The following is a 15,428-nucleotide window of genomic DNA, read 5'->3' as shown; positions in this document are numbered from 1 at the left end:
AAAACATACAACAGTGTTTCCATCATATATCAGGAATAATTGCAACCAGTTTGAAAGTGATGGCCAATTCTACGTTCCGGGCAACCTAGGCATCACTCTATTGCGTTGCTCCGCCTGATCGAATAGTTAGTGCCTTAGAAGTCAACGCCAGAAGCATAAAATACAATATAAATACAACAGTTTTTCCATCGTATAAAACGAATAATTGCAACCAGTATGAAACTTATGGTCATTTCTACTTTCCGAGAAACCTAGGCTTCACCCTAGGGCGTTGCTACAACAGACTGAATAGTTAGGGCCTTAGAAGTCAACGCCCGAACCATAAAATGCAAAGAAAATACAACAGTGTTTCCATCATATATCAGGAATAATTGCAACCAGTTTGAAAGTGATGGCCAATTCTACGTTCCGGGCAACCTAGGTTTCACTCCAGGGCGTTGCTCCAACAGACCGAATAGTTACGGCCTAAGAAGTCAACGCCAGAAGCATAAAATACGATATAAATACAACAGCTTTTCCATCGTATAAAACGAATAATTGCAACCAGTATGAAACTTATGGTCATTTCTACTTTCCGAGCAAGCTAGCCTTCACCCTAGGGCGTTGGTCCAACAGATTGAATAGTTAGGGCCTTAGAAGTCAACGCCCGAAGCATAAAATGCAATAAAAATACAACAGTGTATCCATCATATAACAGGAATAATTGCAACCAGTTTGAAAGTCCTCGCCAATTCTACGTTCCGGGCAACCTAGGCATCACTGTATTGCGTCGCTCCACCAGATCGAATAGTTAGTGCCTTAGAAGTCAACGCCAGAAGCATAAAATACAATATAAATACAACAGTTTTTCCATCGTATAAAACGAATAATTGCAAACAGTATGAAACTTATGGACATTTCTACTTTCCGAGCAACCTAGGCTTCACCCTAGGGCGTTGCTCCAACAGATTGAATAGTTAGGGCCTTAGAAGTCAACGCCCGAACCATAAAATGCAAAAAAAATGCAACAGTGTTTCCATCATATATCAGGAATAATTGCAACCAGTTTGAAAGTGTTGGCCAATTCTACGTTCCGGGCAACCTAGGTATCACTCCAGGGCGCTGCTCCACCAGACCGAATAGTGACGGCCTAAGAAGTCAGCGCCAGAAGCATAAAATACGATATAAATACAACAGATTTTCCATCGTATAAAACGAATAATTGCAACCAGTATGAAACTTATGGTCATTTCTACTTTCCGAGCAAGCCAGGCCTCACCCTAGGGCATTGGTCCAACAAATTGAATAGTTAGGGCCTTAGAAGTCAACGCCCGAAGCATAAAATGCAATAAAAATACAACAGTGTATCCATCATATAACAGGAATAATTGCAACCAGTTTGAAAGTGATGGACAATTCTACGTTCCGGGCAACCTAGGCTTCACCCTAGGGCGTTGCTCCACCAGATCGAATAGTTAGTGCCTTAGAAGTCAAAGCCAGAAGCACACAATACAATATAAATACAACAGCTTTTCCGTCGTATAAAACGAATAATTGCAACCAGTATGAAACTTATGGTCATTTCTACTTTCCGAGCAACCTAGGCTTCACCCTACGGCGTTGCTCCAACAGATTGAATAGTTAGGGCCTTAGAAGTCAACGCACGAACCATAAAATGCAAAAGAAATACAACAGTGTTTCCATCATATATCAGGAATAATTGCAACCAGTTTGAAAGTGATGGCCAATTCTACGTTCCGGACAACCTAGGCTTCACTCTAGGGCGTTGCCCAACCAGATCGAATAGTTAGTGCCTAAGAAGTCAACGCCAGAAGCATAAAATACAATATAAATACAACAGTTTTTCCACCGTATAAAACGAATAATTGCAACCAGTATGTAACTTATGGTCATTTCTACTTTCCGAGCAACCTAGGCTTCACCCTAGGGCGTTGCTCCAACGGAATGAATAGTTAGGGCCTTAGAAGCCAGCGCCCGAACCATAAAATGCAAAAAAAATACAGCAGTGTTTCCATCATATATCAGGAATAATTGCAACCAGCTTGAAAGTGATGGCCAATTCTACGTTCCGGGCAACCTAGGCTTCACTCTAGGGCGTTGCTCCACCAGATCGAATAGTTAGTGCCTTAGAAGTCAACGCCAGAAGCATAAAATACAATATAAATATAACAGTTTTTCCATCGTATAAAACGAATAATTGCAACCAGTATGTAACTTATGGTCATTTCTACTTTCCGAGCAACCTAGGCTTCACCCTACGGCGTTGCTCCAACAGATTGAATAGTTAGGGCCTTAGAAGTCAACGCACGAACCATAAAATGCAAAAGAAATACAACAGTGTTTCCATCATATATCAGGAATAATTGCAACCAGTTTGAAAGTGATGGCCAATTCTTCGTTCCGGGCAACCTAGGTATCACTCCAGGGCGTTGCTCCACCAGACCGAATAGTTACGGCCTAAGAAGTCAACGACAGAAGCATAAAATACGATATAAATACAACAGCTTTTCCATCGTATAAAACGAATAATTGCAACCAGTATGAAACTTATGGTCATTTCTACTTTCCGAGCAAGCTAGGCCTCACCCTAGGGCATTGGTCCAACAGATTGAATAGTTAGGGCCTTAGAAGTCAACGCCCGAAGCATAAAATGCAATAAAAATACAACAGTGTATCCATCATATAACAGGAATAATTGCCACCAGTTTGAAAGTGATGGCCAATTCTACGTTCCGGGCAACCTAGGCTTCACCCTAGGGCGTTGCTCCAACGGATTGAATAGTTAGGGCCTTTGAAGCCAGCGCCCGAACCATAAAATGCAAAAAAAATACAGCAGTGTTTCCATCATATAACAGGTACAATTGCAACCAGTTTGAAATTGATGGCCAATTCTACGTTCCGGGCAACCTAGGCATCACTCTATTGCGTTGCTCCACCAGATCGAATAGTTAGTGCCTTAGAAGTCAACGCCAGAAGCATAAAATACAATATAAATAGAACAGTTTTTCCATCGTATAAAACGAATAATTGCAACCAGTATGAAACTTATGGTCATTTCTACTTTCCGAGCAACCTAGGCGTCACCCTAGGGCGTTGCTACAACAGACTGAATAGTTAGGGCCTTAGAAGTCAACGCCCGAACCATAAAATGCAAAAAAAATACAACAGTGTTTCCATCATATATCAGGAATAATTGCAACCAGTTTGAAAGTGATGGCCAATTCTACGTTCCGGGCAACCTAGGCTTCACTCCAGGGCGTTGCTCCACCAGACCGAATAGTTACGGCCTAAGAAGTCAACGCCAGAAGCATAAAATACGATATAAATACAACAGCTTTTCCATCGTATAAAACGAATAATTGCAGCCAGTATGAAACTTATGGTCATTTCTACTTTCCGAGCAAGCTAGGCCTCACCCTAGGGCATTGGTCCAACAGATTGAATAGTTAGGGCCTTAGAAGTCAACGCCCGAAGCATAAAATGCAATAAAAATACAACAGTGTATCCATCATATAACAGGAATAATTGCAACCAGTTTGAAAGTGATGGACAATTCTACGTTCCGGGCAACCTAGGCTTCACCCTAGGGCGTTGCTCCACCAGATCGAATAGTTAGTGCCTTAGAAGTCAAAGCCAGAAGCACACAATACAATATAAATACAACAGCTTTTCCGTCGTATAAAACGAATAATTGCAACCAGTATGAAACTTATGGTCATTTCTACTTTCCGAGCAACCTAGGCTTCACCCTACGGCGTTGCTCCAACAGATTGAATAGTTAGGGCCTTAGAAGTCAACGCACGAACCATAAAATGCAAAAGAAATACAACAGTGTTTCCATCATATATCAGGAATAATTGCAACCAGTTTGAAAGTGATGGGCAATTCTACGTTCCGGGCAACCTAGTCTTCACTCTAGGGCGTTGCCCAACCAGATCGAATAGTTAGTGCCTTAGAAGTCAACGCCAGAAGCATAAAATACAATATAAATACAACAGTTTTTCCACCGTATAAAACGAATAATTGCAACCAGTATGTAACTTATGGTCATTTCTACTTTCCGAGCAACCTAGGCTTCACCCTAGGGCGTTGCTCCAACGGAATGAATAGTTAGGGCCTTAGAAGCCAGCGCCCGAACCATAAAATGCAAAAAAAATACAGCAGTGTTTCCATCATATATCAGGAATAATTGCAACCAGCTTGAAAGTGATGGCCAATTCTACGTTCCGGCAACCTAGGCTTCACTCTAGGGCGTTGCTCCACCAGATCGAATAGTTAGTGCCTTAGAAGTCAACGCCAGAAGCATAAAATACAATATAAATACAACAGTTTTTCCATCGTATAAAACGAATAATTGCAACCAGTATGTAACTTATGGTCATTTCTACTTTCCGAGCAACCTGGGCTTCACCCTAGGGCGTTGCTCCAACGGATTGAATAGTTAGGGCCTTAGAAGTCAACGCCCGAAGCATAAAATGCAATAAAAATACAACAGTGTATCCATCATATAACAGGAATAATTGCAACCAGTTTGAAATTGATGGCCAATTCTACGTTGCGGGCAACCTAGGCATCACTCTATTGCGTTGCTCCACCAGATTGAATAGTTAGGGCCTTAGAAGTCAACGCCCGAACCATAAATTGCGAAAACATACAACAGTGTTTCCATCATATATCAGGAATAATTGCAACCAGTTTGAAAGTGATGGCCAATTCTACGTTCCGGGCAACCTAGGCATCACTCTATTGCGTTGCTCCGCCTGATCGAATAGTTAGTGCCTTAGAAGTCAACGCCAGAAGCATAAAATACAATATAAATACAACAGTTTTTCCATCGTATAAAACGAATAATTGCAACCAGTATGAAACTTATGGTCATTTCTACTTTCCGAGAAACCTAGGCTTCACCCTAGGGCGTTGCTACAACAGACTGAATAGTTAGGGCCTTAGAAGTCAACGCCCGAACCATAAAATGCAAAGAAAATACAACAGTGTTTCCATCATATATCAGGAATAATTGCAACCAGTTTGAAAGTGATGGCCAATTCTACGTTCCGGGCAACCTAGGTTTCACTCCAGGGCGTTGCTCCAACAGACCGAATAGTTACGGCCTAAGAAGTCAACGCCAGAAGCATAAAATACGATATAAATACAACAGCTTTTCCATCGTATAAAACGAATAATTGCAACCAGTATGAAACTTATGGTCATTTCTACTTTCCGAGCAAGCTAGCCTTCACCCTAGGGCGTTGGTCCAACAGATTGAATAGTTAGGGCCTTAGAAGTCAACGCCCGAAGCATAAAATGCAATAAAAATACAACAGTGTATCCATCATATAACAGGAATAATTGCAACCAGTTTGAAAGTCCTCGCCAATTCTACGTTCCGGGCAACCTAGGCATCACTGTATTGCGTCGCTCCACCAGATCGAATAGTTAGTGCCTTAGAAGTCAACGCCAGAAGCATAAAATACAATATAAATACAACAGTTTTTCCATCGTATAAAACGAATAATTGCAAACAGTATGAAACTTATGGACATTTCTACTTTCCGAGCAACCTAGGCTTCACCCTAGGGCGTTGCTCCAACAGATTGAATAGTTAGGGCCTTAGAAGTCAACGCCCGAACCATAAAATGCAAAAAAAATGCAACAGTGTTTCCATCATATATCAGGAATAATTGCAACCAGTTTGAAAGTGTTGGCCAATTCTACGTTCCGGGCAACCTAGGTATCACTCCAGGGCGCTGCTCCACCAGACCGAATAGTGACGGCCTAAGAAGTCAGCGCCAGAAGCATAAAATACGATATAAATACAACAGATTTTCCATCGTATAAAACGAATAATTGCAACCAGTATGAAACTTATGGTCATTTCTACTTTCCGAGCAAGCCAGGCCTCACCCTAGGGCATTGGTCCAACAAATTGAATAGTTAGGGCCTTAGAAGTCAACGCCCGAAGCATAAAATGCAATAAAAATACAACAGTGTATCCATCATATAACAGGAATAATTGCAACCAGTTTGAAAGTGATGGACAATTCTACGTTCCGGGCAACCTAGGCTTCACCCTAGGGCGTTGCTCCACCAGATCGAATAGTTAGTGCCTTAGAAGTCAAAGCCAGAAGCACACAATACAATATAAATACAACAGCTTTTCCGTCGTATAAAACGAATAATTGCAACCAGTATGAAACTTATGGTCATTTCTACTTTCCGAGCAACCTAGGCTTCACCCTACGGCGTTGCTCCAACAGATTGAATAGTTAGGGCCTTAGAAGTCAACGCACGAACCATAAAATGCAAAAGAAATACAACAGTGTTTCCATCATATATCAGGAATAATTGCAACCAGTTTGAAAGTGATGGCCAATTCTACGTTCCGGACAACCTAGGCTTCACTCTAGGGCGTTGCCCAACCAGATCGAATAGTTAGTGCCTAAGAAGTCAACGCCAGAAGCATAAAATACAATATAAATACAACAGTTTTTCCACCGTATAAAACGAATAATTGCAACCAGTATGTAACTTATGGTCATTTCTACTTTCCGAGCAACCTAGGCTTCACCCTAGGGCGTTGCTCCAACGGAATGAATAGTTAGGGCCTTAGAAGCCAGCGCCCGAACCATAAAATGCAAAAAAAATACAGCAGTGTTTCCATCATATATCAGGAATAATTGCAACCAGCTTGAAAGTGATGGCCAATTCTACGTTCCGGGCAACCTAGGCTTCACTCTAGGGCGTTGCTCCACCAGATCGAATAGTTAGTGCCTTAGAAGTCAACGCCAGAAGCATAAAATACAATATAAATATAACAGTTTTTCCATCGTATAAAACGAATAATTGCAACCAGTATGTAACTTATGGTCATTTCTACTTTCCGAGCAACCTAGGCTTCACCCTACGGCGTTGCTCCAACAGATTGAATAGTTAGGGCCTTAGAAGTCAACGCACGAACCATAAAATGCAAAAGAAATACAACAGTGTTTCCATCATATATCAGGAATAATTGCAACCAGTTTGAAAGTGATGGCCAATTCTTCGTTCCGGGCAACCTAGGTATCACTCCAGGGCGTTGCTCCACCAGACCGAATAGTTACGGCCTAAGAAGTCAACGACAGAAGCATAAAATACGATATAAATACAACAGCTTTTCCATCGTATAAAACGAATAATTGCAACCAGTATGAAACTTATGGTCATTTCTACTTTCCGAGCAAGCTAGGCCTCACCCTAGGGCATTGGTCCAACAGATTGAATAGTTAGGGCCTTAGAAGTCAACGCCCGAAGCATAAAATGCAATAAAAATACAACAGTGTATCCATCATATAACAGGAATAATTGCCACCAGTTTGAAAGTGATGGCCAATTCTACGTTCCGGGCAACCTAGGCTTCACCCTAGGGCGTTGCTCCAACGGATTGAATAGTTAGGGCCTTTGAAGCCAGCGCCCGAACCATAAAATGCAAAAAAAATACAGCAGTGTTTCCATCATATAACAGGTACAATTGCAACCAGTTTGAAATTGATGGCCAATTCTACGTTCCGGGCAACCTAGGCATCACTCTATTGCGTTGCTCCACCAGATCGAATAGTTAGTGCCTTAGAAGTCAACGCCAGAAGCATAAAATACAATATAAATAGAACAGTTTTTCCATCGTATAAAACGAATAATTGCAACCAGTATGAAACTTATGGTCATTTCTACTTTCCGAGCAACCTAGGCGTCACCCTAGGGCGTTGCTACAACAGACTGAATAGTTAGGGCCTTAGAAGTCAACGCCCGAACCATAAAATGCAAAAAAAATACAACAGTGTTTCCATCATATATCAGGAATAATTGCAACCAGTTTGAAAGTGATGGCCAATTCTACGTTCCGGGCAACCTAGGCTTCACTCCAGGGCGTTGCTCCACCAGACCGAATAGTTACGGCCTAAGAAGTCAACGCCAGAAGCATAAAATACGATATAAATACAACAGCTTTTCCATCGTATAAAACGAATAATTGCAGCCAGTATGAAACTTATGGTCATTTCTACTTTCCGAGCAAGCTAGGCCTCACCCTAGGGCATTGGTCCAACAGATTGAATAGTTAGGGCCTTAGAAGTCAACTCCCGAAGCATAAAATGCAATAAAAATACAACAGTGTATCCATCATATAACAGGAATAATTGCAACCAGTTTGAAAGTGATGGACAATTCTACGTTCTGGGCAACCTAGGCTTCACCCTAGGGCGTTGCTCCACCAGATCGAATAGTTAGTGCCTTAGAAGTCAAAGCCAGAAGCACACAATACAATATAAATACAACAGCTTTTCCGTCGTATAAAACGAATAATTGCAACCAGTATGAAACTTATGGTCATTTCTACTTTCCGAGCAACCTAGGCTTCACCCTACGGCGTTGCTCCAACAGATTGAATAGTTAGGGCCTTAGCAGTCAACGCCCGAACCATAAAATGCAAAGAAAATACAACAGTGTGTCCATCATATATCAGGAATAATTGCAACCAGTTTGAAAGCGATGGCCAATTCTACGTTCCGGGCAACCTAGGTTTCACTCCAGGGCGTTGCTCCACCACACCGAATAGTTACAGCCTAAGAAGTCAACGCCAGAAGCATAAAATACGATATAAATACAACAGCTTTTCCATCGTATAAAACGAATAATTGCAACCAGTATGAAACTTATGGTCATTTCTACTTTCCGAGCAAGCTAGCCTTCACCCTAGGGCGTTGGTCCAACAGATTGACTAGTTATGGCCTTAGAAGTCAACGCCCGAAGCATAAAATGCAATAAAAATACAACAGTGTATCCATCATATAACAGGAATAATTGCAACCAGTTTGAAAGTGATCGCCAATTCTACGTTCCGGGCAACCTAGGCATCACTGTATTGCGTCGCTCCACCAGATCGAATAGTTAGTGCCTTAGAATTCAACGCCAGAAGCATAAAATACAATATAAATACAACAGTTTTTCCATCGTATAAAACGAATAATTGCAACCAGTATGAAACTTATGGACATTTCTACTTTCCGAGGAACCTAGGCTTCACCCTAGGGCGTTGCTCCACCAGATCGAATAGTTAGTGCCTTAGAAGTCAACGCCAGAAGCACAAAATACAATATAAATACAACAGCTTTTCCGTCGTATAAAACGAATAATTGCAACCAGTATGAAACTTATGGTCATTTCTACCTTCCGAGCAACCTAGGCTTCACCCTACGGCGTTGCTCCAACAGATTGAATAGTTAGGGCCTTAGAAGTCAACGCCCGAACCATTAAATGCAAAAAAAATACAACAGTGTTTCCATCATATATCAGGAATAATTGCAATCAGTTTGAAAGTGATGGCCAATTCTACGTTCCGGGCAACCTAGGCTTCACTCTAGGGCGTTGCCCAACCAGATAGAATAGTTAGTGCCTTAGAAGTCAACGCCAGAAGCATAAAATACAATATAAATACAACAGTTTTTCCACCGTATAAAGCGAATAATTGCAACCAGTATGTAACTTATGGTAATTTCTACTTTCCGAGCAACCTAGGCTTCACCCCAGGGCGTTGCTCCAACGGAATGAATAGTTAGGGCCTTAGAAGCCAGCGCCCGAACCATAAAATGCAAAAAAAATACAGCAGTGTTTCCATCATATATCAGGAATAATTGCAACCAGTTTGAAAGTGATGGCCAATTCTACGTTCCGGGCAACCTAGGCTTCACTCCAGGGCGTTGCTCCACCAGACCGAATAGTTACGGCCTAAGAAGTCAACGCCAGAAGCATAAAATACGATATAAATACAACAGCTTTTCCATCGTATAAAACGAATAATTGCAACCAGTATGAAACTTATGGTCATTTCTACTTTCCGAGCAAGCTAGGCCTCACCCTAGGGCATTGGTCCAACAGATTGAATAGTTAGGGCCTTAGAAGTCAACGCCCGAAGCATAAAATGCAATAAAAATACAACAGTGTATCCATCATATAACAGGAATAATTGCAACCAGTTTGAAAGTGATGGACAATTCTACGTTCCGGGCAACCTAGGCTTCACCCTAGGGCGTTGCTCCACCAGATCGAATAGTTAGTGCCTTAGAAGTCAAAGCCAGAAGCACACAATACAATATAAATACAACAGCTTTTCCGTCGTATAAAACGAATAATTGCAACCAGTATGAAACTTATGGTCATTTCTACTTTCCGAGCAACCTAGGCTTCACCCTACGGCGTTGCTCCAACAGATTGAATAGTTAGGGCCTTAGAAGTCAACGCACGAACCATAAAATGCAAAAGAAATACAACAGTGTTTCCATCATATATCAGGAATAATTGCAACCAGTTTGAAAGTGATGGGCAATTCTACGTTCCGGGCAACCTAGGCTTCACTCTAGGGCGTTGCCCAACCAGATCGAATAGTTAGTGCCTTAGAAGTCAACGCCAGAAGCATAAAATACAATATAAATACAACAGTTTTTCCACCGTATAAAACGAATAATTGCAACCAGTATGTAACTTATGGTCATTTCTACTTTCCGAGCAACCTAGGCTTCACCCTAGGGCGCTGCTCCAACGGAATGAATAGTTAGGGCCTTAGAAGCCAGCGCCCGAACCATAAAATGCAAAAAAAATACAGCAGTGTTTCCATCATATATCAGGAATAATTGCAACCAGCTTGAAAGTGATGGCCAATTCTACGTTCCGGCAACCTAGGCTTCACTCTAGGGCGTTGCTCCACCAGATCGAATAGTTAGTGCCTTAGAAGTCAACGCCAGAAGCATAAAATACAATATAAATACAACAGTTTTTCCATCGTATAAAACGAATAATTGCAACCAGTATGTAACTTATGGTCATTTCTACTTTCCGAGCAACCTGGGCTTCACCCTAGGGCGTTGCTCCAACGGATTGAATAGTTAGGGCCTTAGAAGTCAACGCCCGAAGCATAAAATGCAATAAAAATACAACAGTGTATCCATCATATAACAGGAATAATTGCAACCAGTTTGAAAGTGATCGCCAATTCTACGTTCCGGGCAACCTAGGCATCACTGTATTGCGTCGCTCCACCAGATCGAATAGTTAGTGCCTTAGAATTCAACGCCAGAAGCATAAAATACAATATAAATACAACAGTTTTTCCATCGTATAAAACGAATAATTGCAACCAGTATGTAACTTATGGTCATTTCTACTTTCCGAGCAACCTGGGCTTCACCCTAGGGCGTTGCTCCAACGGATTGAATAGTTAGGGCCTTTGAAGCCAGCGCCCGAACCATAAAATGCAAAAAAAATACAGCAGTGTTTCCATCGTATAACAGGTATAATTGCAACCAGTTTGAAATTGATGGCCAATTCTACGTTCCGGGCAACCTAGGCATCACTCTATTGCGTTGCTCCACCAGATTGAATAGTTAGGGCCTTAGAAGTCAACGCCCGAACCATAAATTGCGAAAACATACAACAGTGTTTCCATCATATATCAGGAATAATTGCAACCAGTTTGAAAGTGATGGCCAATTCTACGTTCCGGGCAACCTAGGCATCACTGTATTGCGTCGCTCCACCAGATCGAATAGTTAGTGCCTTAGAAGTCAACGCCAGAAGCATAAAATACAATATAAATACAACAGTTTTTCCATCGTATAAAACGAATAATTGCAACCAGTATGAAACTTATGGTCATTTCTACTTTCCGAGAAACCTAGGCTTCACCCTAGGGCGTTGCTACAACAGACTGAATAGTTAGGGCCTTAGAAGTCAACGCCCGAACCATAAAATGCAAAGAAAATACAACAGTGTTTCCATCATATATCAGGAATAATTGCAACCAGTTTGAAAGTGATGGCCAATTCTACGTTCCGGGCAACCTAGGTTTCACTCCAGGGCGTTGCTCCAACAGACCGAATAGTTACGGCCTAAGAAGTCAACGCCAGAAGCATAAAATACGATATAAATACAACAGCTTTTCCATCGTATAAAACGAATAATTGCAACCAGTATGAAACTTATGGTCATTTCTACTTTCCGAGCAAGCTAGCCTTCACCCTAGGGCGTTGGTCCAACAGATTGAATAGTTAGGGCCTTAGAAGTCAACGCCCGAAGCATAAAATGCAATAAAAATAAAACAGTGTATCCATCATATAACAGGAATAATTGCAACCAGTTTGAAAGTCCTCGCCAATTCTACGTTCCGGGCAACCTAGGCATCATTGTATTGCGTCGCTCCACCAGATCGAATAGTTAGTGCCTTAGAAGTCAACGCCAGAAGCATAAAATACAATATAAATACAACAGTTTTTCCATCGTATAAAACGAATAATTGCAAACAGTATGAAACTTATGGACATTTCTACTTTCCGAGCAACCTAGGCTTCACCCTAGGGCGTTGCTCCAACAGATTGAATAGTTAGGGCCTTAGAAGTCAACGCCCGAACCATAAAATGCAAAAAAAATGCAACAGTGTTTCCATCATATATCAGGAATAATTGCAACCAGTTTGAAAGTGATGGCCAATTCTACGTTCCGGGCAACCTAGGTATCACTCCAGGGCGCTGCTCCACCAGACCGAATAGTTACGGCCTAAGAAGTCAGCGCCAGAAGCATAAAATACGATATAAATACAACAGATTTTCCATCGTATAAAACGAATAATTGCAACCAGTATGAAACTTATGGTCATTTCTACTTTCCGAGCAAGCCAGGCCTCACCCTAGGGCATTGGTCCAACAAATTGAATAGTTAGGGCCTTAGAAGTCAACGCCCGAAGCATAAAATGCAATAAAAATACAACAGTGTATCCATCATATAACAGGAATAATTGCAACCAGTTTGAAAGTGATGGACAATTCTACGTTCCGGGCAACCTAGGCTTCACCCTAGGGCGTTGCTCCACCAGATCGAATAGTTAGTGCCTTAGAAGTCAAAGCCAGAAGCACACAATACAATATAAATACAACAGCTTTTCCGTCGTATAAAACGAATAATTGCAACCAGTATGAAACTTATGGTCATTTCTACTTTCCGAGCAACCTAGGCTTCACCCTACGGCGTTGCTCCAACAGATTGAATAGTTAGGGCCTTAGAAGTCAACGCACGAACCATAAAATGCAAAAGAAATACAACAGTGTTTCCATCATATATCAGGAATAATTGCAACCAGTTTGAAAGTGATGGCCAATTCTACGTTCCGGACAACCTGGGCTTCACTCTAGGGCGTTGCCCAACCAGATCGAATAGTTAGTGCCTTAGAAGTCAACGCCAGAAGCATAAAATACAATATAAATACAACAGTTTTTCCACCGTATAAAACGAATAATTGCAACCAGTATGTAACTTATGGTCATTTCTACTTTCCGAGCAACCTAGGCTTCACCCTAGGGCGTTGCTCCAACGGAATGAATAGTTAGGGCCTTAGAAGCCAGCGCCCGAACCATAAAATGCAAAAAAAATACAGCAGTGTTTCCATCATATATCAGGAATAATTGCAACCAGCTTGAAAGTGATGGCCAATTCTACGTTCCGGGCAACCTAGGCTTCACTCTAGGGCGTTGCTCCACCAGATCGAATAGTTAGTGCCTTAGAAGTCAACGCCAGAAGCATAAAATACAATATAAATATAACAGTTTTTCCATCGTATAAAACGAATAATTGCAACCAGTATGTAACTTATGGTCATTTCTACTTTCCGAGCAACCTAGGCTTCACCCTACGGCGTTGCTCCAACAGATTGAATAGTTAGGGCCTTAGAAGTCAACGCACGAACCATAAAATGCAAAAGAAATACAACAGTGTTTCCATCATATATCAGGAATAATTGCAACCAGTTTGAAAGTGATGGCCAATTCTTCGTTCCGGGCAACCTAGGTATCACTCCAGGGCGTTGCTCCACCAGACCGAATAGTTACGGCCTAAGAAGTCAACGACAGAAGCATAAAATACGATATAAATACAACAGCTTTTCCATCGTATAAAACGAATAATTGCAACCAGTATGAAACTTATGGTCATTTCTACTTTCCGAGCAAGCTAGGCCTCACCCTAGGGCATTGATCCAACAGATTGAATAGTTAGGGCCTTAGAAGTCAACGCCCGAAGCATAAAATGCAATAAAAATACAACAGTGTATCCATCATATAACAGGAATAATTGCCACCAGTTTGAAAGTGATGGCCAATTCTACGTTCCGGGCAACCTAGGCTTCACCCTAGGGCGTTGCTCCAACGGATTGAATAGTTAGGGCCTTTGAAGCCAGCGCCCGAACCATAAAATGCAAAAAAAATACAGCAGTGTTTCCATCATATAACAGGTACAATTGCAACCAGTTTGAAATTGATGGCCAATTCTACGTTCCGGGCAACCTAGGCATCACTCTATTGCGTTGCTCCACCAGATCGAATAGTTAGTGCCTTAGAAGTCAACGCCAGAAGCATAAAATACAATATAAATAGAACAGTTTTTCCATCGTATAAAACGAATAATTGCAACCAGTATGAAACTTATGGTCATTTCTACTTTCCGAGCAACCTAGGCGTCACCCTAGGGCGTTGCTACAACAGACTGAATAGTTAGGGCCTTAGAAGTCAACGCCCGAAACATAAAATGCAAAGAAAATACAACAGTGTTTCCATCATAGATCAGGAATAATTGCAACCAGTTTGAAAGTGATGGCCAATTCTACGTTCCGGGCAACCTAGGTTTCACTCCAGGGCGTTGCTCCACCAGACCGAATAGTTACGGCCTAAGAAGTCAACGCCAGAAGCATAAAATACGATATAAATACAACAGCCTAGGCTTCACCCTAGGGCGTTGCTCCAACAGACTGAATAGTTAGGGCCTTAGAAGTCAACGCCCGAAGCATAAAATGCAATAAAAATACAACAGTGTATCCATTATATAACAGGAATAATTGCAACCAGTTTGAAAGTGATGGCCAATTCTGCGTTCCGGGCAACCTAGGTATCACTGTATTGCGTCGCTCCACCAGATCGAATAGTTAGTGATAAAACGAATAATTGCAACCAGTATGAAACTTATTGACATTTCTACTTTCCGAGCAACCTAGGCTTCACCCTAGGGCGTTGCTCCAACAGATTGAATAGTTAGGACCTTAGAAGTCAACGCGCGAACCATAAAATGCAAAAAAAATGCAGCAGTGTTTCCATCATATATCAGGAATAATTGCAACCAGTTTGAAAGTGACGGCCAATTCTACGTTCCGGGCAACCTAGGCTTCACCCTAGGGCGTTGCTCCACCAGATCGAATAGTTAGTGCCTTAGAAGTCAACGCCAGGAGCATAAAATACAATATAAATACAACAGTTTTTCCATCGTATAAAACGAATAATTGCAACCAGTATGAAACTTATAGTCATTTCTACTTTCCGAGCAACCTAGGCTTCACCCTAGGGCGTTGCTCCAACGGATTGAAT

The sequence above is a fragment of the Calliopsis andreniformis genome, unplaced genomic scaffold (genome assembly GCF_051401765.1).
Source record: "Calliopsis andreniformis isolate RMS-2024a unplaced genomic scaffold, iyCalAndr_principal scaffold0019, whole genome shotgun sequence".
Lineage (NCBI taxonomy): Eukaryota > Metazoa > Arthropoda > Insecta > Hymenoptera > Andrenidae > Calliopsis > Calliopsis andreniformis.
This window is presented reverse-complemented; position numbering follows the sequence as displayed.